Below are 23,286 nucleotides of genomic sequence, written 5' to 3' on the forward strand. Positions count from 1 at the left end.
GAGAATTACCAAACTATTGAATATCAACTTTGTTTTGTCTACATCCTCTCATCCCTTATAACACCCTTCCAAGATAGTATCATGTCCTGTTTTTCAGATGACAAAGTTTGGAATTAGAAAAATTAAGTATTCCCTCCAAGGCAACAAAGTAAATAAGTAGGGGAACTGGATTTTTTACCCAGTTTTGTCTGACTCCGAAACCCATGCTTTCCCCACTATATCATGCTGCTTCTCAATCCTGATGGAAGAGATTTTCCCACAGTTAGAAGGCCTATGTTTCTATAGTGACACACAGAATATTATTTAAAAAAACCCTGTTTTAGATGTGCTATGACAGGTTATGTACATTTTCTCTAAAATAATTCACAAAAATTTGCAAAAATTATTTTAAAGAGAAAGCCATGTGAAAAGGAAAACATTAACTTATTATAATTTAAAAGTTATTAATTTGGATCAAATGTAACAACAATTTAAAGACTTTCAAAAATGATTTAGAGTACTACTGCGATGAAAGAGCACACATTCTACAACAGCCAACAAGGAGTGAAATAATTACAAAGTGAATTATATTCCACTTAAGAGATGAATAGTTTTGCCCTAATAATCTTTATTTTGTAAATCCTGAACACAGTAACAGAATACAACACTGTGCTACCCTTATTAAGTGCCAGGGACTACAGTCTATTTCATTCCAGGGGAAACGGCTCTTATTCTATGCACATTTATAGAAAGCATAGGAATGGAATATTCCTATAATTATATTTGCTGGTAAATAAAATTAGCAGCAAATAATTAAGTACACTGAATAAATGTTATCTTAATTTCTTGAATTTTATGGCAGAAAATACTTCTGTATTATATTAGGTGATTAGCTAATTATTATCTGCATTTGGTTAAAAAGTCATCTTTTATTCTACTTTCCCCCTACAGAATGCTTTTACTGTTTAAAAGGCTTTGGCTGTTTTACTGTTTTCCTGAAAGTCTACTGGGAATAATTGTTATTTCTCTACCAGGAATAGGTTAGCAAAATAAAATTATTTTCTCTTGTGCTTCATTGTAAGGACTACATGCACATCAGTAGTTTACTTATTAAGGCAATTCCAGTGTTCTACGCATGGATAACATTGGTAAGCCAGTGGTAGCTGAATATGAGACTGTCATAGAACACCCATTTAAATAACCTAAAAAAGAAAATTGGAAAAACATTTTATTCTACAGTTCCTCAACATCTTATTTACACTAGAAAGGAGCTATTATATAAATGTTAAGAGAAAATGCTAAGTGATTTTCTAAGAAGTTGCACATTTGAATGCATTAGAGTGAACTTATTAGAGAGTGCAGCATTTCTATACAATGAAATAAATTGTATTAACTATGGTAAATAATAGAGAAGAGACCATGGAATCTTTAACTTGATAACAGTACACTTAAAATTCCTTCAGTGTAGAAATCCTACACACTTCTACAGGAGTTTCTTCAGTTTTATCCCTTGAGAAGACAGATAAATTTAACATCATTGTTCTACTAATATAGCATTCATTAGTTTTAAAGAAACATCACACTCTCCTGGCTCCTGACTGCACAACTGATAAAAAGAGATTTTCCTTGGGAGACCTCTATATCCATCTGCTCCATTATGAAGCTGTAACCATTTCAATTTTTTTCTATTAATATGGATATGCATGAGCCCAATTATTAGAATTAAAGGAAGCAGTTTTGAAAGCAAATCTTAATACTCAGTGATTTATTAACTACTGTAATATACTGACACCATAATGCAAGCAACAAATCACAACAGCATCCTAATAAAGGGATACAGTTAAAAAGAAAAATCTGCACTGTGGCCTTGGTAGAGCTCCCACCAAAAGTATCTTAAACAAGGAAAACCTATTGGAAGCTGGGCTGCCTGGCAACCAGAACTGGTTGCTAAGCGGCACTCTTTTAACGTGCCATCATGAATGCTAGCACAGTAAAAGAATAATTTGGTATGAACAAAAGCCTATAAAAGAGACTGGGACTTAAGTGCGTCTGGTTTACCCTCTGAGAACAATGCAGCTGCCAAACCAATCTGGAAGCTCCGACATCATTGTTCTGTAAACCCCACAATCTGCTCTGACTGCAGGAAGTGTATTTAACGGGCAACATTTTTGATCTCCCCTGAAAAGTTTGGATTTTGCATAAGTGCTGTTGTGAGATAATTTTTCACTGACCGAACCCCTGAATTGAACTAAGAAATATTATTTTAATATTGAGCTGTAGTGTTTTTCTTTTGGACTGTTTTAAACAAGATTAATACTTTTTGAAACATACAGCCGGTGGGGAACATTAGAATGAAATGTTATGTTTAAAGAACAGTGAATTCTTAATTTTCACATTTTTCAAAGAAGCAAAACCAGATATTATAAAGTTTTTAAACTGAAAATTATCCACCCTAAAAACGTATTGGGTTGGTCAAAAAGTTCGTTCAGTTAGTGAATACGCTGTTCAATAAAGTTCTTCATGAACATGAAAAATGTCTCCTATTTTTACCTAAAACTGAACAAACTTTTTGGCCAACCCAATATTTAAATCTTTCAGTATCACTTTCACTCTAATATTAAAAAAGTGATGGTGACACTATGTAAATCTGCTTTTCTATGTAATTTTATTATATGGCTATAATGATTAAATAGGGAGAAAAATGGGATTATTCATTGTTTGCTTTTTATAATATTAAACTAGATAAAACTCATTTGTATTCAAATGTATTTAGTGAATACCACACACCTTGAACTTGTGATAATTCATATAATTTATATATACTATTTAAATATAATGTTTCCAAGTGAGCTAATATTAGGTATAAGTGTAAGCTTGATTTACACTACTTCAAAAAATGTACACCTAATTTTGTTAGGCAAAATAACTTTTCTTTTCCTTTTTTTTTTTTTTTCGCGTTACACGGGCCTCTCACTGTTGTGGCCTCTCCCGTTGTGGAGCACAGACTCCGGACGCGCAGGCTCAGCAGCCATGGCTCACGGGCCCAGCCGCTCTGCAGCATGTGGGATCTTCCTGGACTGGGGCATGAACCCGTGTCCCCTGCATCGGCAGGCAGACTCTCAACCACTGCGCCACCAGGGAAGCCCAAAATAACTTTTCTTTTAAAATATTTTGGTTGAACTTTTTTTTCATACTGACAGGCTTCTCTTCATTTTCCAGATTTCACTGGATAACTTTCTTTGAGGTAACCAATGTCATCTTGTACTAAACAAGCAGTTAAATAATTTTTAGTTCCTATAAACCAACAGACTATAAGGACAAATAAGTTCAATTACCAGGCCTATAAGCTGCATATATTTTCTCCACTACATAATATAAATTTGAAATAAATTACTTTTATTGACTCAAATGGTAAAGATTTGGTTTTTAAAACTTTAATCTCTAAAGTGCTTCCTTATTCACTTGTAATTTGTAAAAGATCACCCTTCACATATATACAATGGAATATTACTCAGCCATAAAAAGAAACGAAATTGAGTTATTTGTAGTGAGGTGGATGGACCTAGAGTCTGTCATACAGACTGAAATAAGTCAGAAAGAGAAAAACAAATACTGTATGCTAACACATATATATGGTATCTAAAAAAAAAAAAAAATTGGTCATGAAGAACCTAGGGGCAGGATGGGAATAAAGACGAAGACCTACTAGAGAATGGACTTGAGGACATGGGGAGGGGGAAGGGTAAGCTGTGACAAAGTGAGAGAGTGGCATGGACATATTTACACTACCAAATGTAAAACCAATAGCTAGTGGGAAGCAGCCGCATAGCACAGGGAGATCAGCTCGGCTCGGTGCTTTGTGACCACCTAGAGGGATGGGATAGGGAGGGTGGGAGGGAGGGAGACACAAGAGGGAAGAGATATGGGGATATATGTATATGTATAGCTGATTCACTTTGTTATAAAGCAGAAACTAACACACCATTGTAAAGCAATTATACTCAATAAAGATGTTAAAAAAAAAAAGATTGCCCTGAATTAATATGGCACTAAAAAAAAGTCAATATTTTGAAATCATTCAACCAAAAAATTAAATTTAAAAGCTGACAAAAGTCTTAAGATATAAAAGCTGACAAAAATATCTTCATAGGCTGCAGTACTACTTAATGTAATGTGTAAAACTTACAAGGAATTATTACATCTTAGAACAAAGAATGGTATGTGATCTTTATTTTTGTTCAGTGCCTTAAAAATGAACAATGTAAAAAAATGATCAATATAACTTTGAAAATGATTAGCAAAGACTACAATAACAACACAAAATTTACTATTACATGCAAGGGAGAAAACACTTTTCTTCTTAAATTTTTAAATTAGACTTTTAAGTTTTGCCATTTACTGAAATACAAACGCATATAAATAATCTTTAAATTAATCAACTATTAACAAGAGTAATTTTCCTCATTTCATGAAGCAGCCTAGACAAAGTTTCACACACAAAGTAGGTCAATGTTTATATTCCCATAGTTATCAAAAAACTCCAAGAATACGGCTTAACTTTTAGGTTATCAGAGACCTATTATAATTGGCCTTTACACTATATTCATGAACACAAAAGGTACTGAGCAAACATATATTGGTCTGAAAACAGATTTCTGTACTTACAGAGCTTTAGATTTCCTCCAAATATTGTAGAAACTAAAACAATTTTTCTTATTGAAGGTCTAATAAATAAAAAATCAAATAATACTGTATGTTGAAAAAACTAAAATGTCATGCTATAGATGACATTTATAGATGATAAAGTGTAACCAATTATTTTAATTGCCAAAAAGCTTTATACTAGCTGAAAGCAGATTTTATTATATAAAGGCTATTTACTAGAAATTTGTTGCATACACAAACATTCCCCCATTTAGTGAGATTTTCTGAAAGCTCTCATTAGATAACTTAGATAATCCTTCATCTCAAATCCAGTAAAATTTTTTTTATATTCTAAAAAGCATCATATTATCAAGAATATTAGACCATAAACTTGTTAAATCAATGTTTGTTTGTAACATAAAGTTACAATGCCATAAAGTGGGTTCTGATTGTTATCCAAATGGTAATAGTATGAGAACAATGAAAATAAAATAATGAATATGTAATAAATACCTACTGCTGTAGTCTCTGTGTATTTAATTACCACTGTATTTTAGTGAGTGCTGTTGTCTGCATCCCTCTAGCTAACAAAAGAAGGATGTCCCTTTGAACAGATTGGTTAATGCTCTGGGGCAACAGATGTCTACTGGAACTGCAGGAGACCAGCAACTGGTGGCCTGCCCATCTTCTGAAAACTTTCAATAGACTTATGCATATGTTCACACAATAGGGCATGTGGTAGAAATGAAAACCTCTTTTTAACCCTTTATGCTCTTTCTTTTCCTCCCAACTGATAGATGAAAGTCTTTGTCTCCTCCCTTCCCCATTACAGATCTCTTGAAAGCAACAGTTCTCCAAGTGACATCTTCAATCTAATATCTGAAACTAATGCAAGCAAAAAATAAAAAATAAAAAATAAAGATGGGAGAGAAGAAATTGTAAACTATACATGAGTATTGAAACTGCTGACAAAGCAGTTGAATACTTAATCATCATAATTAAAACAAGCTGAAACATCTAATAGCAATCCATCTCCCCAAGCTAGATTTTTAAAACAATGGAAAAATCTATTAAATCTTACTATCATTTTACAGCACCTAGGTCTGACAGTGACACCTTAAGAAACCTAAGAATGTGACAAGAAGATAAAATCTAAATTCATTGTTTATCAAAATAGCAGAACACACTATAACTTATCTTTAAGTACAAATGATTACATGGCATGCTTAATGCCTTGTGAATGTTTATGAAACTGTAATTATTTATATAACTCCAGAATATAAAAATGTAAAAAATCTGCTTCACAGACATATTTTACAGAAAGAATTTAACTTTCTGGTATTTTGGCACTATGTAATAATTTGTAGGCTTTCATTTGAGGTGCATTCTATCCTTAACAGAGTTCAAATTAATATCCTGACTACTTAGCAAAGTTTAACTTCCAAGGCATTAAGTAGCACATATACTCACGTTCGCAGGAAAATACAAAGACATTGGTTTCTGTAGCAGCTTCAGCAGTAACTCCTTAACACAATTTTAGCTGCAGACTTCCAGGCAAGCAAGAAGAACAATGAATGGGTGAACAGATGGAATGGCAATGTCTTTGCTTAACCTATTACCGAGTGGAATAACAACCAATCATAGGCCAGAAAGCTCACAATTAGTCGGCCAGGCAGATGCAAGCCAACCTCAGCACCCTGCGTCAGGTTCGCAGGTTTCTAAGATAAGCAAGTTGATGTCATTCTCGGGTCTGCCCCGGGCAGCATGTGTATTAACGAGGGGTGTGCGGCAACAATAGGCCATACAAAGCTGTAGTAGGCAGCTGCTCTTTGAGAGCAGAGCCATGAGGGAACAGGCTGCCAACAAGAAAACACCTGGCTTGGGCAGACCAGCTTTTCCTCCTTGGTTTTAAACAAAACAAAGAAACCAATTATATTTTAAAGTAGTAAAAGTTGCATGTTTCCAAAAAGTCAAGGCTATCCTCTAGTCTATTAGCTTTTTGTTTCTGAGAAATAAAGAAAACGAGGTGTGTCAAAGTAGCAATTAACTACTGCAGCAATCCCTTTTCTTTAATAAATGATTTACTGGTGAAATGAGACAGATTATAGCAAAGCTACTTCCCTGGAAATACTGGGAAATATAAAATATTTGTAAGTATTGGTTCATTTGTGGCAAGAGAATAAAACAAACAAAAAAAGAGATGATGAAAATAAGATTGCAAAAGAAAAAGGTTTAAAAGCGTACAAACAGAACTGATTTTTTTAAAGTTCATAAGATAAAACAAGTTTGGCCAACTTTGTGCCAAATGAGTCATCTAAACTTAATATTTAGACAAAACTACTTAACTTCAACCTAAAATCACCAGAACGACCCACTTTATTTATGCCAAATAACAGTGTAAAATTATTTTATTATGGATACCAGTTAATCATGTAGTTAAATAAAAGCAAAATCGTTCATTATGTTTTAATATACAACACGTTATTTGTTATATTTATATTTCATAAAATTTGTAAGATGTAATACTCAAATTTCAGTTCAGGAACAGGTTAACTTTACAAAGAAGAAACATTGTAATATTTTTAAAGGATATGAGTATACAAAAATCAGCTCTGTCAGTGAGGAAGCTTGTCATCCCTGATTTATTTCAAAGTTCCAGACTACAGTATTTATAATGTTATGGACTACTTGCTTTTGAGAGCTGCATAAATTGTATCTTGAGTGACCTCTGATTACGGAAATTCAATCAAAATTTAAACACCATCAGGTGTTGTGAGACTAATTCCTTACTAAAGAAAAAGGCAATCTAAAGTGGTTCACTACCTACTTATGTGATGTAGAACACACACACACACACAAACACACACACACACACACACACACACACACACGTCTCCCCTTTTCATTCCAGTGCAAATTAAAAGAGTGAAGGAAAAAGCTCCTCTTAAAATACAATTTTCTGAGATAGGCTGATTTATGCAGAGCCTGGGCTTTCCCATTATATAATCAAGTACCCTAAAGGTATAAAATTTGGTTAAAGCACCCCAAACAATCTCAAACAATCTAAATCAGTCTCTCTTCTCACACACAAAAACAGAGGCTACTCACATTTAGGACCATGTGACAATACTTAGAAAAAAAGTTAATATTGGTGGGGACTCTTGGGCATGTCCTTATTGTGCCCAGTCAAATGTAAATGAGAGGTACTCTATTTACAAAATAAGAGAGAAATCTACTCTAAATGGTTAAAATTTTTCAGCTACCTCACCAAAAACATTCCTTATGCCTACTAAAAGCCTAAAAATTATTGCTGTTTCCAGAAAGAAAACTAAAATACAAAGTATGGTATTTGTAGATCACCATTTGTCTATAGATATTTTTCCTCAAAAAGAGCTTAATATTCCATGAAAGTATGTTATTCCAAAAATGTCAGAAAATTTAAAAATCTGTGAAAGTATTTTTAAACTAAATGTAATTAGTAGATTCTGAATGCCAAACTAATTTCTAAAGGAAGAACTATTCTTTTTCTGCCAAGGGTTACAGTAATGTTTTTTGCAATAGTTACACCCATAGCCTAATTCCATAAGCCCACAAAAGATCAAGATAAAGCATTTCTAATATTATAGTTTATTGCAAAGTATAATGTGAATTACATAGAGTTCAAATTTTATGTCTTGAGTAAGCATATGAACATCACAAAAATCAAGTTAGAAATTATTTTTTTGTTGGTGTGGTAGTAATTTCTTTTTTTTTTAATTTCATGAGTAAAAAGGTATCATCAACTCTGAAAAAAGTAAGAAAGATAAATCAAGTCCACTAGTATGGTTAGTAAATGTACTTCTGGTAAAACTGAGTTTGATTAAATAAGATTAAGATGAAAAATATGACATATTCATGCAAAGTAGTTACAACTAAAACTTAATAAAACTTAAGTTATGTACTGACTAGAGATAGCGAGGTCAATATTTATGAATTTACATTAAAATCTTTTCCCTTTTGTATATAAAAAAGACACTCTTTAGTATGAATAGACAGTCCCTCTTTCCCTTGGGCTTTCTTTCTTCTTTTTACCCCTTTGCTACTATAGTTACTACTTTATAGCTTTAATTCAGGAGGAGGAGGAATCTTCTCACTAATTCCTGCCACTGTGAACACAAAGAATGAGAGAAAACTACCCGAGAGCTCAGCAGGAAGCCTGATCCCTAGCACTGGATTAAGCTTTTTTGCAAACAGCAAATAAAGGCAGTGATCTGAAAAAGCTAATCAGATCCTGCTGTGGTATTTAGACTATCTTGGTTGCTAGTATTGGATAACGTTAAGCACATTAAAACATCTGTAGGTGAAAAGAGGCCCTTGCCTGCCTTTCTTAGTCACATGGCCCTGGTCCACTTCCCACTGCAGAGAAAATGCAAACAGCTGTACTGGGCTGTCTGGGTCACTGCAATAAATGACTGAGCACAGGGCGCAGTTATGACAGTGTGGTTTTAGTGATAACACTAATATCTGTCAATGTCAAGGGCTTTTCTAACATTTGAAAATTCAACTGTTTGCTGAGGTATGAATGTGACACACGTGGGTTTTGATGCTAGTGTTGGAATCAATTCTCTTTGTCAGCAGTGATCCAAGCTGCCTTCCTGGTACCTTTCTCCTAATATGGATTTGTTCTCCTTCAGTCTACAATTCTTTTCATCCTAAAACACCTCCATAGAAGTAAGATCATTAAATCAAATTTTCCCGGTACCTTTCTCCTAATATGGATTCATTCTCCTTCAATCTACAATTCTTTTCATCCTAAAACACCTCCATAGAAGTAAGATTATTAAATCAAATTTTCCCATTTGTCCCCAGAAGATTGAAAGGTTAAATTTTTAACCAAAAGCTCTCATTATTTTTGATTAAAAAAAAAAAAAAACAACCAACCAAAAACCTAATTTATACACATGGTGTAAAAGAATGGAGCAAAATCAATCAGGCACTAACTCTAACCTCTGAAAGTTATTATATTTAGTAAATCAGATGGGCATGAGAGCTTTAATATATTTCATTTCCTTAGGCTTAGATTACTTTCATTTCTTAATTTATCTCCTTCCTTGAATACCCCCTAAGTACATCCCTGCCAAAGTAATTTTCAATGACACCACGCTTAGGTTTAAAAAAAATCTCCGCAGATCACATCTCTGGTCCTCTGCTTTGTTTTCAAGATTCTTACAACCGGGGCTCCTCTAGCCCTGTATTCTTATTTTCCACTTCAATTAAGGTGAAGGAATAGCAAAAGTGAAGTCACAGATGCTGAAACAACTGTCCCTTCACCCAAGTGTTCTCTTGCACAGCCTCACCTACCCAGATCATATCTGTTGTTCTAAGCCCAGCTCAAGGCTTATTTTTCCATAAAAATCTTCTTGGACCAGTCTGGTTTTTATTGAACTTCTATAACATTAATAGTCTGTACTGCACAATATAGCACTTATTTATGAACCAGGCTGTAAGCTTCTTGAGGGCAGATCCATTTAATCTTTGATAATCCACACAGCAAAAAAAGCCTATATGGTACCCAGCAGTGTGTTGCTATCTAGAAGACATCCGAGTGAAAAACAGGACCAGTAAAAAACAGGCTCCAGCAAATTTGAATGCAGGCATTCATATGAACAAAATGCTCCCTGCTAGTTTTTATTTCTCTTTGTGACAGGGTGAGCTTATCAAAGAGCCTGCAGTGATTTGCAATGTTCCTGTAGCCCTGGCTCTGCCACTGGGGCTGCTTTCAACATCCAAGGCAGCTGTGAAATTGAGTGAGCTCAAGCCTGGCAGGGATGAGAGGTCTTTTCCTGCAGTCTCCTTCTCTGGCTTCAGTTTTCTAACTAGAGTGGCATCCCTAGGAGTAATGCTCTGGCCTCTTCCGCCTCACTTGAGGATGACTTATCTGAGGGGTAAGTCTGGGAAGAGGAGTCGTGTAAGCAAAGTGCAGCCCCTTCCTCTGCACATTTCTCTTGGGATCTGCCCAGGTGCAGACAGCACACAGTTGCTTTGCTCTCCAGCACTGCCTGAGATTGGATGACTACATCTTTCTAATTTGGGGGTTCAATGTTGCTAAATCCTTTATGCTGTCATGTTCTGCAATAGCTCCATCAAAAAAAGAGCTGCTATTTTGATGTCCATCTACCTGGCTCCTTTGTTTATTTCTCAATTGGTTCAGAACTAAGGCAGGAAAAAGACCCCCTCAAACAATATTCAATAATAATAAGTTTTGATATAAAGAACTATTAAGGAAAAAAAAGGTGATGAAAAGACTTACATAAATTAACTCAACAGACCACTTTAAAAATACATATAAAGGGATAAAGTTAAAAAAAAAAAACAATTCTGTGACAAGAAAGAAGATAATGCTTCTTCAAGTCAAAATTCTTAGGGTTTGATTATAAAAATATTTCAGTGTCATATCACTAAGAGCAGATATCTTTCAATTCTCTCCAGGGTTCAGAGGCAAATAGGAAATCCACAAAAACGGTATTTCTTCTCAGTGGTCTAAAAACAAAGAAACTTTTCTATAGTCACTTTAAGTGACAATATAACCCATATCATTATTTGGGTTATATTTTCAAATATTTCCCAATGATTAGCTTCCCATTTAGTATTTTTTTTTTTTTTTTTTTTTTTGGCAGCTTGCGGGATTTAAGTTCCCTGACCAGGGATCAAATGGGGGCGCACAGCAGTGAAAGTGTCAAGTCCTAACCAGTGGACTGCCAGGAAATTCCCCCCATTTAGTATTTTTAAAAGTTCAAATAAACAAGCAAGTCTTTTAAAAAGATGATCTTCAATTCCTATAAAACTTGTAAATACTCAAGGAATGAGAAATTTTAGAAAAGCTCAGAGAATACAAATGACATCCAAAATGCTGATGTACTAGGTTGCTAAAGCAGCTAATGTGTGGCAGAGCAGGATAGAGAAAATTCGTGAGGAAAAAAGGACATAGATGATCTTAAAAGAAGTATAAAGCACATGATATCATCCACGTTAACAAAACACAGTTATATTAAGTACAACTGAAACTGAGGAAAAGCTGACCAAACCTATGTAATTTTTTTTTTTTTTTTGATACGCGGGCCTCTCACCGTTGTGGACTCTCCTGTTGCGGAGCACAGGCTCCGGACGCGCAGGCTCAGCGGCCATGGCTCACAGGCCCAGCCGCTCCGTGGCATGTGGGATCTTCCCGGACCGGGGCACGAACCCGTGTCCCCTGCGTCGGCAAGCGGACTCTCAACCACTGCGCTACCAGGGAAGCCCCCAAACTGTGTAATTTTATATAAAATATATGTAAGACACATTCTCTGCATTATAACACAACTGGATGGTAGTTAAATGGCACTTTGTCTCTGACAATAATGATAAGATTTACAACATCATTCTCCAAGCCTAGTCAGAACTCAACCCATCTCTCCTTTTGATGCCACAGCACTGTACCTCTCACTCCTGACAGCACCCCTCACGTCCCACCTGCACGTGCTCATGTGTGCACCTCATTTCATCTCAGGCTGAGTGTACCAGCTGAGGACGGTGCATGTCTTATTCTTCTTCGGGTATTAAATAATTCTATTTAGCAAACTAACTCAAAACTTCTTGACCAAAAGTTTAAGTGAAATTGACAGATTCAGGCAATAAAGAATAATTGTATCAGACAGAATTAAAAGAGGACTCTATTATTAGAGGTCTCTGTTCTTGCTAATGGTCTAGAAGACAGTGTAATGGTACATTAAATGTAAAGGAACTCAAGAAAAAATATATAAAACATGGTATACAGCAAATTATGACCCAATAGAAGTTCTTTGTTAATTATAAGTTTGATCTAAGTATAAATTCTTGCTAATAATCAAGACAGATAATAGTTCCTTACATACCAGCTCCTATAAGATGAGAAAATGAAATGCTTGAGTTAGTACTTCCAATGGTCCTCATTCTACTGGTTTAGACAATTGTCCCAGTGTGCAAGAAACTGAAAAACTTTGAGAGGCTAACAAAACGAATGGTTGTGTTAGAAAACGCTCAGTCAAATTAGCACAGAAGTTCACAACACAATTTTTCTTTACAGAGTTCTATTCATATCAGAGGATGATATAGTAATTTAGACATTAAATTTAGAATTCTGAGCATTTAGGATAAGATTCCTTCTAAATGCAAATCATCATATACTATAAGTTAAATCTAGACTATGAATCATCCTAAACAGCTGCCAAAACAATTCAACTATAAACTCTAACAGGCCAGAGATTCTTGTGTTTTGTTTTCTGCTGTATCTCCAGCAACTAGCAGAGTGCCTGGCAAACAGCAGGTGCTTAATAAATATGTGCTAAATGATAGCATTCCAATAACTGGGCCAAAATCTCTTTTCCAGATTTATTTGTTCTTTACATCCCTTCACATAACCTACACTCCAGCCAAACACAAGGATTTAAAGCAGTGGTTCTCTTAATTTGGTTGCACACTGGAATCCTCTGGGGAGATTTAAAATATACTGGTGTAAGAGTTTCATCCCTAGAGATGTTTATTTATTTATTTATTTATTTTTTGGTCTGGGTGATTCTAATGTATAGCCAAGTTTAAGATTCTTTCTTCTAAAATAACTTTCTCCATAGTTTCACGGGTTAAAATCTTATCTATTAGTATTGAAGATTCAGCTAAAACCCCAACTCTGCCATGAAACCTTCCCCGGAACACTGTTAAACCTATCTTTGGATTATTTGAGTTTTGCACAGGGCCTGGCATAAGGTTAGGACTTGATAAATGTCTGAGTGGTAAATAACTCTGGGAGCATGGCACATAGCAGAAACACAGTAAATATTTATTGAAAAAATGATGTATAGTTGGCCCCTGTTATCTGTGGATTCTGTACTTGCAAATTTGCCTACTCACTAAAATTTATTTGTAACCCCAATAAATCCTCGCGGTGCTTTACAGTCGCCCCACGGCAACGTGCATGTGCAGAGAGGCGGAACATTTGAGTTGCCAGACAGGCATTCCAGCGGAGGCTGAACAAAGCCCTCATGCTGAAACAAGTGTCTTAAAAAGGGCTTGTTAGTGCTATGATTTTTGCATTTTTGTGCTTTCTGTTGGTGAATTTGCTGTTTAAATCGCCCCCAAGTCTAGTGCTGAAGTGTTATCTAAGTGCAAGAAGTCTGTGATGTGCCTTGTGGAGAAATATGCGTGTTAGGTAAGCTTTGTTCAGGCACGAGTTACAGTGCTGTTGGCTGTGAGTTCAGTGTTAATGAATCAACAGTACATATTTAATAAAGTGTCTCTAAACAGTACTGCATGTACAACAAGGTTATGTATTGATTGGTCCATGAAAATGTTCTGACCGGAGGCTTGCAGGAACCTAATCCCGTATTTCCTCTAGAAGCAATGGTTCAGTATTTGCAGTGACTTCATAGAACATAACTACAGTTGCCCCTTGAACAACAGTGGGTTTGAACTGCATGGGTCCAGTTAAATGTGGATTTATTTCAACAGATACATAAGGACTATGTGATTCTTGGCTGGTGATCTGGGGATGCAGAACCCTGGATAAGGAGGGCCAACTGTGAAGTTATACTCGGATTTCTGACTGCACAGAGGGTCGGTGCCCCTAATGCCTGTGATGTTCAAGGGTAAACTGTTCAAGAAAAACAAGATTGACTGTAATTTCATCCTCTCTTCAGAACTCTTAGTGATCTTACCTGTAATTTTTAATGCCAGTTTCATTCAGCAAACGGGCACCTCCTAGGTGCCAGGTGCTGGGGATACAGCAAGAACAAAGCAAGTCTCTTCTCTCACCAAACTCAGAGGGAGAGAATGTAAACAGTAAATACACGTCAGGTGATGGTAAATGCTATAGAGAAACTTTTAATCAGGGAAGGCCTTTATGATAGGGTGGTATTTGTGCAGATACCTAAATGAAGTGAAAGGAATGTGTAACAGGACGAGGGAGGGTTAAGTACAAAGCCCAGAGATGAGAGACGTCCACAGGACAGCAAGGTGGCCAGTATGTCTGGTGGCAGGTGAGCAAGGGGAGGAGTCAGCAAATGAGGTCAGAAAGGTCAAGGTCAAGACCAGCCATGTCATGCAGAGCTTTGAAGGGCAACGCACCTCAAAACTTTACACAGCGTGGGAATCATACAAGAATCTTTTGCATGTATATGCTTCCAGCTACTTAAGAATTAGTTTGACAAGTTTTAATAGAAAAGCTGCTGTTGGGAGTTCGATGGAGATTGTGTTGTAGTAATCCTTGCTTAAAAAGCACTACTGATTTACTATATTGTTTAATCAAGAATAATTGATTGAAATTTCCTCTTTCAATACAGTTCCTAGATTTCTTTGTAGGGGGCTTATAAATTTCTTTTTAAACTTGTCTTAAAATATTTTGCTTTTGTTCTTGCTGTGAATGGAGGTTTTTTTCTTCCCTTATATTTTCTAACTAGTTATTGTTGGTGTCTAAAAAATAATTATTTTTATTCTTGTACATAAAACTTTAGTGAACTAGGTATCTCAGTGAACTCAATGTTTCTATTAGTGTTTCACTGAGGCTCTTGGGTTTTCCAGGCATATATAATAATGTAAAATCATCAGATTGACTCTTCCTTACCAATTTTTACATCTCTTGCTTCATACTTCTGTCAATTACATTGTAATGTTAACAATGGTTATTTTGTGTCATTCCTGATATTAATGGGAATGCGTCTAGTGTTTTATTATTAAGCATTATATTGATGGCTGGTTAGGTTGTACATACATATACATATAAAACATACACATCTATCACGTTGGGCAAATTTACCTCCTCATGCCTCATCTGTTAAAAAATAAAATACACACACACATATAAATAGTTGTTTTGAAATTTAATGAGCTAATACATGTAAAACACTTGACACCTGGAACAGTGCCAGGCACACAGTACGCACTCAGTAAGTGTTAGCTGTATGTAATTATAAGTTTATATACAACTATACATTTACACACAACACAATATGTAGCCTTTAAAAAGTCACTTATAGAAATATGTTTTCCTCCTACTGAAAGATTTAAGAAAAAAATTAAAAATGTGTATTGCATTAAAATGATATATTAAGATGATCATAATTTCTTCTTTGAGTTACTAATATTGTGAACTACATTAACAGATTTACTAATATAGAAACATTATTACATTTTGGAGGATTATACTGTATATGCTGGTATTTCCTTAGGAATTTTTACATCAATAATCATAAGACTGGCTTGTCATTTTCTTTATTTGCTTTGCCACATTTGGGTACTACTATTTTGCTGATGTTAGAAAAGGGGTATGGTATTCCATCCAAACTTTTTCTCAATGACAAACCAATTGCCCCACGTACCAAAGGGAATTAGACTAGACTGGGCCATGTGTTCCTATACAGGCAGCACTATTTCTAATATCTGATTTACTGGTATTCTGAAACGTGTACCTGACCCCTTACTATAAGTTCTAGGGTAGAGTTTACGCCAGCATGGGGTCCAAAGAAAAGAGGATGAGCAAGAGAGAGATCTTATAATTTATGGATATAAGAACCAACACCACAACACACCCTCTCCCAAAAAGTATCCAAATATCCTGGACAAATTACACAACTGCTGTGTTTCAGTTTCTTCAACCATAAAATGGGGATAATAACACCACCAACAGCACAGGATTGTAATATATATAATAACTTAGAACAGTGTTTGGCACATAGTAAATATTATTATCTTAAAAGTTTATACTAAAAGTGAAATTTCAGTACAAAACAATAGAAAACCTGATTTTCATTATTTTATGTTCTCATTAATATAATTCTAAAGTTCTGCCTTTGTTCCTGATCTCAGAACATGAATTTTGTTAAATTAATAAAATAATTTAGAACAATGTTTCTCAGAGGGAAAGGGGAATGACATTTAGTTTGGAAAAGCCAAACATACCTATCCTTTTTTGTAAGAAAAACTACTCAAGATTTAAGTGTCATGGAATACTTTGGCTAATAAGGATAATTAGAAGACAATAGTATCAATAACTATGAGTATCTTTGTACGGTGACACATCATAACTAGACTTACCCTGGTGATTGTTTTGAAAAGTACAGAAATATCAAATCACAATGTTGTATAACATGAACTAACATTGTGTTGTAGGTCAATTATACTTCAAGAACAAACAAACAAAAAATAGAAAGAGATCACACTTGTGGTTACTAGAGGCAGGGGGTGGGGTGAGGGGGAATTGGATGAAGGTGGTCAAAAGGCACAGACTCCCAGTTATAAGAGAAATAAGTACTAGGGATGTAATATGTACAACATGATACAGATAATGAACACTGCGGCACATTATGTGTGAAAGTTGTTAAGAGAGTAAATGCTAAGAGTTCTCATCACAAGGAAAGATTTTTTTTTCTATTATTTAAATTTTGTATATATATGAGATAATGGACGTTCACTAAACTTACTGTGATAAGCATTACGCGTAGGCTCAGCGGCCATGGCTCACGGGCCCAGCCGCTCCGCGGCATGTGGGATCTTCCCGGACCGGGGCACGAACCCGTGTCCCCTGCATCGGCAGGCGGACTCTCAACCACTGCGCCACCAGGGAAGCCCTGTGATAAGCATTTCTTGATGTATGTAAGTTGAATCTCTATGCTGTGGCCTTAAATATATACAATGCTTTATCTCAATTATATCTTGATAAAAGTGGAGGAAAAAATATTCAAAAAAGAAGATAATGGTAGAAAGCTTAGTAAGGAACATGAGTATAAAAATGGCTGGGAATCAGTAATTTAGAAGAAATACATTGATCTGATGATGGGCAGAAGTGAAGGGATGTGGGAGAAAATGGAAGTAAAATTAGAAGAAATTATAACAAGCACCTGAAAGGAAACAAAGGTTTTTCTTATGGAAAATGAGAAAATACTTCTTTCAGTTTAACAATATAAATTGTGGACTGTGCAAATTTATTTTAAAATAAATGGCTGTAGACAAAGATCAGCCATCGGCTCCCACCTCTCTCATAATCTCATTAACTTTTAATAAAGTAATAAATTAGTATACTTTTCAGAATTAGCTTTCTCTTAAGACCTGTAAGTTACTATCAAAAAATTAAAGCCATAATAATTTTCTCCTTTAAATAATTGTTATTTAACAAATCTTTTATGGAAAAAAATCCTATGACTTAGGAATCTATTTTCTTGATAGTAATATCATTAAATACAGAGTAATTTAGTTCTTATGGCATTTTTACAGATGTTAGCTAGGTGATCAAATTCTATTTTAAAATGTGTACAACTAATACATTTTGAAAGTAATACTCTGATGAAATGCAGGACAACAGCAGCCTGGTCCATGGTCACCCAATCAAGCTAAATCAGAGGTTAAGCCAGTATTCAATGAATTAATGTATTCACTCAAGAAACATTTATTTGAATGCCTACTATGAGAAAGTGACATTAAGTGAAGAAGATGAGAGAGGGTACAAACATGAATACGGTTGCTACCCTAAGGAATATAAATTTACTAAAGAAACCAAATAGATGAATACCTATGAAATATAGCACATGTCAAAATTAATGCTATTAATAGTGATATATCATAGAATACAAGAGACAAAGACATTGGCTCAGATTGGAGAAGGTTCTGAGAGGCAACATATAAGCTGAGAACAGAATGATGACGATGACACATTCCTCTATATACTATGGTGTATGTGTCTGTGGTAGGGCAAGATGGGGAGTGGGGTAAGGTAGGGAAAGAAAGGATTTTTGAGAAAACAGGATCAAAGGCCAGAGACGTGAAAGATGATAAAATATACAGAATACTGTGAGATTAATACTGCTGTAGAAGAGGCTAGAAAGTTAGGATGTACTTAGTTCATGGAAAGTCTTGAATGCCATACTAGTGTTTCAACTTTGTTATTGGGAAACTACTGAAGGTTTCTGAAAAAGGGAATAGTGTATTTCTACCCACATTTTAGAAAGGTAATTAAATCAATATAAAATTAAATATAAAATTAATATAAATTTAAAATATATAAATTAAATAAATAATAAATAATTTATATATAAATTAAATCAATATAAAATTAAATATAAAACTAATATAAAATTAGAATTATTGATTTAAAAAAAAGAAAGGTAATGGGGAACCACTGAAAGTTTCTGAGAATGTGAATGATGTGTTTCTAACTACATTTTAGGATGGTAATTCCAGCTCTATTAGGTTTGAGGGGGCAAGAAACTCAAAGACAAGTTAGGAAGGTATTATAATACATAATGGTCTAAGCAAAAGGTGACTGGTATCTAAAGTTATGCAGAAAAAAAGAAACAAATATGAGATATTTTCTAAGATGAGCCAATGGGTCCAGTAAGGATTTGATACTAAAGACAAAAGAGGAAGGAGTAACAAAAAATAACTGATGGCACCAAATGATACAGATACACTGCAGAATGACTGAGGACATTGGGTAAAGGTGATTAGTGACCACTGAGGGAGCTGTTTTGGAGATATGAAGACAGGTGGGGTGAACAGGCAGCTGCTCCTAAACAAGTTTTTATGCCATAGATCCTTTCTCAGTCTAATGAAGGCTATACAACTCTTTTCGAAGTAATGCTTTTAAATGCACAAAGCAAAAGCAGAGACTGCATTACAAAGAAGCCAATTATATTAAAATAGTCATCAAAATATGTAAAAATGTGATATAGTAAAATATGTCTTTTATTAACACATTAAAATAAGATATAGCAGCAGACCTAATAACTACCATGATTTTGAAGTAGTTAAAAGTAAAAATGATATTTCAGAGTATTTACTTCAACTGTAACATGATAGGGAAACATTTATGATTTCTATGGATGACACAGTCATATATGCTGTTATTAAAATTGGACTTGTTGCTTACATTCATAATTGAGGGAAATGGTAAATTTCAATCAGAGGATATGAATATAAATACATAAATTTTTTCCCATCCAACATCACAGAATGCCCAAATTCTATCCATGGACCCTTTGGGGAACCACAGAACACAGGCTAAAAACTCCCAGTTAAGGAGTAAGTGTGTGCTGAAGAAGAGATGACAGCATATGTATTCTTTTAATAAGTTTGGCAGGAAATGAATAAGATATAGAAAGATATTTTGGTGGGGAGGGTAAGGGTTTTTTTTTTCTTTCTTTTAAGAACTTTAAACCAGGAGAATGGATTTAATGGGGCAGGAGAGAAAAAAGGTATGCCCACCTATGTATGAATGAAAGACTGGGAATAAATAAAAGGACAATAACTTAGAGGAAAAAAAAGAAGGAATAGCAGTGAATTGGGAAAACAGAGTTGGTTCAATGAGGCAAATGTTGGCTCTACTTTAGCCTCTAATTCTCGGTCAAAATTAACCAGCCTACCACCCTCAACCCTGCAGTCCTTTCCCAGCCTCCACAAGACCCAGAGGGCCAGGACTGACGGGGGTGAAGAGTGAAAGGCGAGGACAAGCACGGCTGGCAGGGAACTGCCAATGTTCAGGAGCAGGAAGTGCGTTCTTGTTGCTCTTCTGCCTCCTTTTCTAACGCATCTCCAGTCTTCTTTCCCAGCTCTCAAGATACCTAGAGGCTTAATGCTGCCATTTGGCCGTCTAGATACTCCCATCCTAGTTGCTCCATCCAGTCTCCCTTCCCGCAAAAATCAAAACTCCAAAAGAAAGATCATTGAGGGTACTGTGATGTTTATATGATAAAAGTAATTATTAAATATTTAAGTATGAAAGATTCTTGAGGAAGGGGCGTAAGTACAATGGATGCTCTAAGGATGGCTTGTTAAACCAAGTGACTATTTATTTAGATAAAACGATTGATGAAAGATTTTTAAATATAAGAATCTTAGTGTAATCCTGGTCTCTGGACCTCCTTCCTTGTCGGCACCTTTCCTCCTCTGCACTTGTGTGTGCATATGCACACGTGTGCATGGAGAGAAGGGGGTGCAGGGAGGACAGAACCAACTTACCGTATTTCTGACTCTTGGAAGAGATTCTTAAGCCTTTGGGTTTAGTAAGCAAAAAGCTACATTATTGGAAAGCAAAGATTTAGCAATAAAACAAATTAATCAGTCTTCAGACCCAGTATTTCTATTTTTTTCTTTTTTTTTCTTTGGCCATGCCATGCTGGCATGTGGGATCTTAGTTCCCCAACCAGGGATTAAGCCATGCCCCCTGCAGTGGAAGCACAAAGTCTTAACCACTGGACCACCAGGGAAGTCCCTAGACCCAGTATTTCTAAAATAAATAACTGATTGTTTTATTTTATCTTCTAATTCTGATTATTTTTTAAGAGATAATACAAAAAGTTGCAGAAGAGGTTAGCACACATTGAGAAGAAAATTATTTCAGGATTTTGATCAAATATAAATCCATGTTGAACTGGATTAGCTTATATTAGGTGTTTATCATAAAATAGTATTCAATCTATTAAAATGCACATAAGACTTAAGTACTCATTTGCTCTCAAAGTGGGAAATAAACATTTATGATCTACGTGTTATTTTGAGGAATGCTCAGGCCCAAGACTCAGCACCTGGTAGCACTCTTGCCAAATTGGCATTCTGGCTTCTGGCTATCACTCAGGAATTCCAAAGTGTTTTCTCTACCTGCCACATCTTCACTCAGGTGCTCTCCCAGCATGGGATGGTCTAGAAGCTAAGTTGCAGCTGTCAACCTGGCACATGCTTCCCAGCCACCTAGGCTAGCAGTAAAATTTTCTACATCAACCAAACTCACAGAATTAATTTTGTGAATTTTTTTCTTATAAGCCAACTCCTGATTTTTTTTTCAAAATCACACTTACACTACCTATACTCTAAACCTAGTCTCTCTCCTAGTACAGAAAATTTTTCTAATTTGTGGATCAGTATTTGACTTCAAACATTAGCTGCCTCTGATTCCCTACTGAGGTTCTTATTTAAAAGGGAGGGATTAAAGACCTTAGGACCTAGCAGAGCCTCTATTTAATATAATCAAAAGACCTGAAAGAACACTGAAAAATAGAGAACTAATGGGAAATAAAGGAGCAGCAATTTAAAGCATTTTGTTTTTCTTACTTATAGGGATCACTAGAATTGTCCACCATCCATTTTAAAGAATGTGGAGTATTTTCTAAAATTCTGTCATTTCTCTTGGCCAATGTATTCATCCCATCCATAAACAGGTCAGGAAAGAAGAACTAATTTTTATTTCCAAAGCTTTACAATTTTGGGGGTGACAGTATTTGAAAGATGCACCCTGAAATACTATAAACTGGTAAAGAGCATAGTGGGGCCCATGGAAAAACAGAGCTGCTGGCTCAACTTCCAACTCCAGGAAATCCTAGAACACACACAGAAGGGAGCACACAAGGGCCAAGGAGATGTAGAGATCTGCAGGCAGAGATGCCCCATTTAAGGAACTCAAATACTTTTCAAACAAACTTAGAGATCAGCTTATTTTGAAAGTTACACCATCCTATCCTTACACAAAGATGACAAAAAGCCCTGACAATCTAAAGCTTTAGATTTACTTCTTTTATCCACAGGCCTTAAATGATGATGATGGCATTAAACTCCAGGGTATATGTGTATTTAATCAACAACAGCAACAACAATTAAAATGGCCCTTATCTGAAGTACTCACAGAGTAATTGCTAGGGACTTCTTTTTTTTATTTTATTTTAATTTTTTATTTTTTGCCTCTCACTGTTGTGGCCTCTGCCGTTGCGGAGCACAGGCTCCGAACGCGCAGGCTCAGCAGCCATGGCTCACGGGCCCAGCCGCTCCGCGGCATGTGGGATCTTCCCAGACCAGGGCATGAACCCGTGTCCCCTGCATCGGCAGGCGCACTCTCAACCACTGCACCACCAGGGAAACCCTACTAGGGATTTCTTGACTTCAAAGATAAGATACAGAGGACATTTGCACTAGACAGACCAACTTTTTCAAGGCATTTAGGAAAAACTCAAACATAGAGAATGGAAGTATACTCTGACTATGAGACACAAAAATGAGAAGTCAGCATCTGATAACAAAAATTTTTTTAAACCCTAAAACTCCCAATATCTGTACATTAAAACTCTCTTCCAGATAACCCTGCAGTTAAAGAAAAATAAAAAATAAAATTACGGACATTAAAAATGGATGACAATAGAATTATAACCTATGGGATGTGGCCAAATTAATACTCAATGAAAAAATTAAGGGTGTAAATGTATTTAATAGAAAAAAGAAATAAATGAATTAAACATTTAAATTAGAAAGGTTAAAATAAGCAAACAAGCCAAAATAAAGGTAGGCAAAGTAATAAAATTAAAAGCATAAATAAGTAAATTAGGAAGCAAAAAAATGTAGAAATGGTTAATATAATGGAGAGCTGGTTCTAAATATGAATGAATGAATAAATGAATAAGTGAATAACTTCCTAAAAATGTGACCAAGAGGTTGAGGAACTCTACAAATTAACAATACAAATATAATGTTCAATGAAATGGAAGGGTTTCTTTGCATAAATCTTTATGCCAATAAATAAGAATCCATAATTGAAGCCGACTTAAGAAAAGGTTGTAAGTGAATAACCATGGAAGAAATAAAAACTTTGTTAAAGATTTATACCCTCTATTCCATTCCTGACAAAGAATGCTATACCCATTTTTT

The 23,286-nt window shown here is 35.3% G+C and overlaps 1 protein-coding gene across 3 annotated transcripts in view; it reads right to left on the reverse strand.

Annotated features, from left to right (window-relative positions):
• Window positions 1–23,286, reverse strand: part of ZC3H12C (zinc finger CCCH-type containing 12C) — a 70,232-nt gene that overhangs the window by 36,421 nt on the left and 10,525 nt on the right. The window lies entirely within an intron of this gene.

Source organism: Tursiops truncatus, chromosome 8 (genome assembly GCF_011762595.2).
Source record: "Tursiops truncatus isolate mTurTru1 chromosome 8, mTurTru1.mat.Y, whole genome shotgun sequence".
Taxonomy (NCBI): Eukaryota; Metazoa; Chordata; class Mammalia; order Artiodactyla; family Delphinidae; genus Tursiops; species Tursiops truncatus.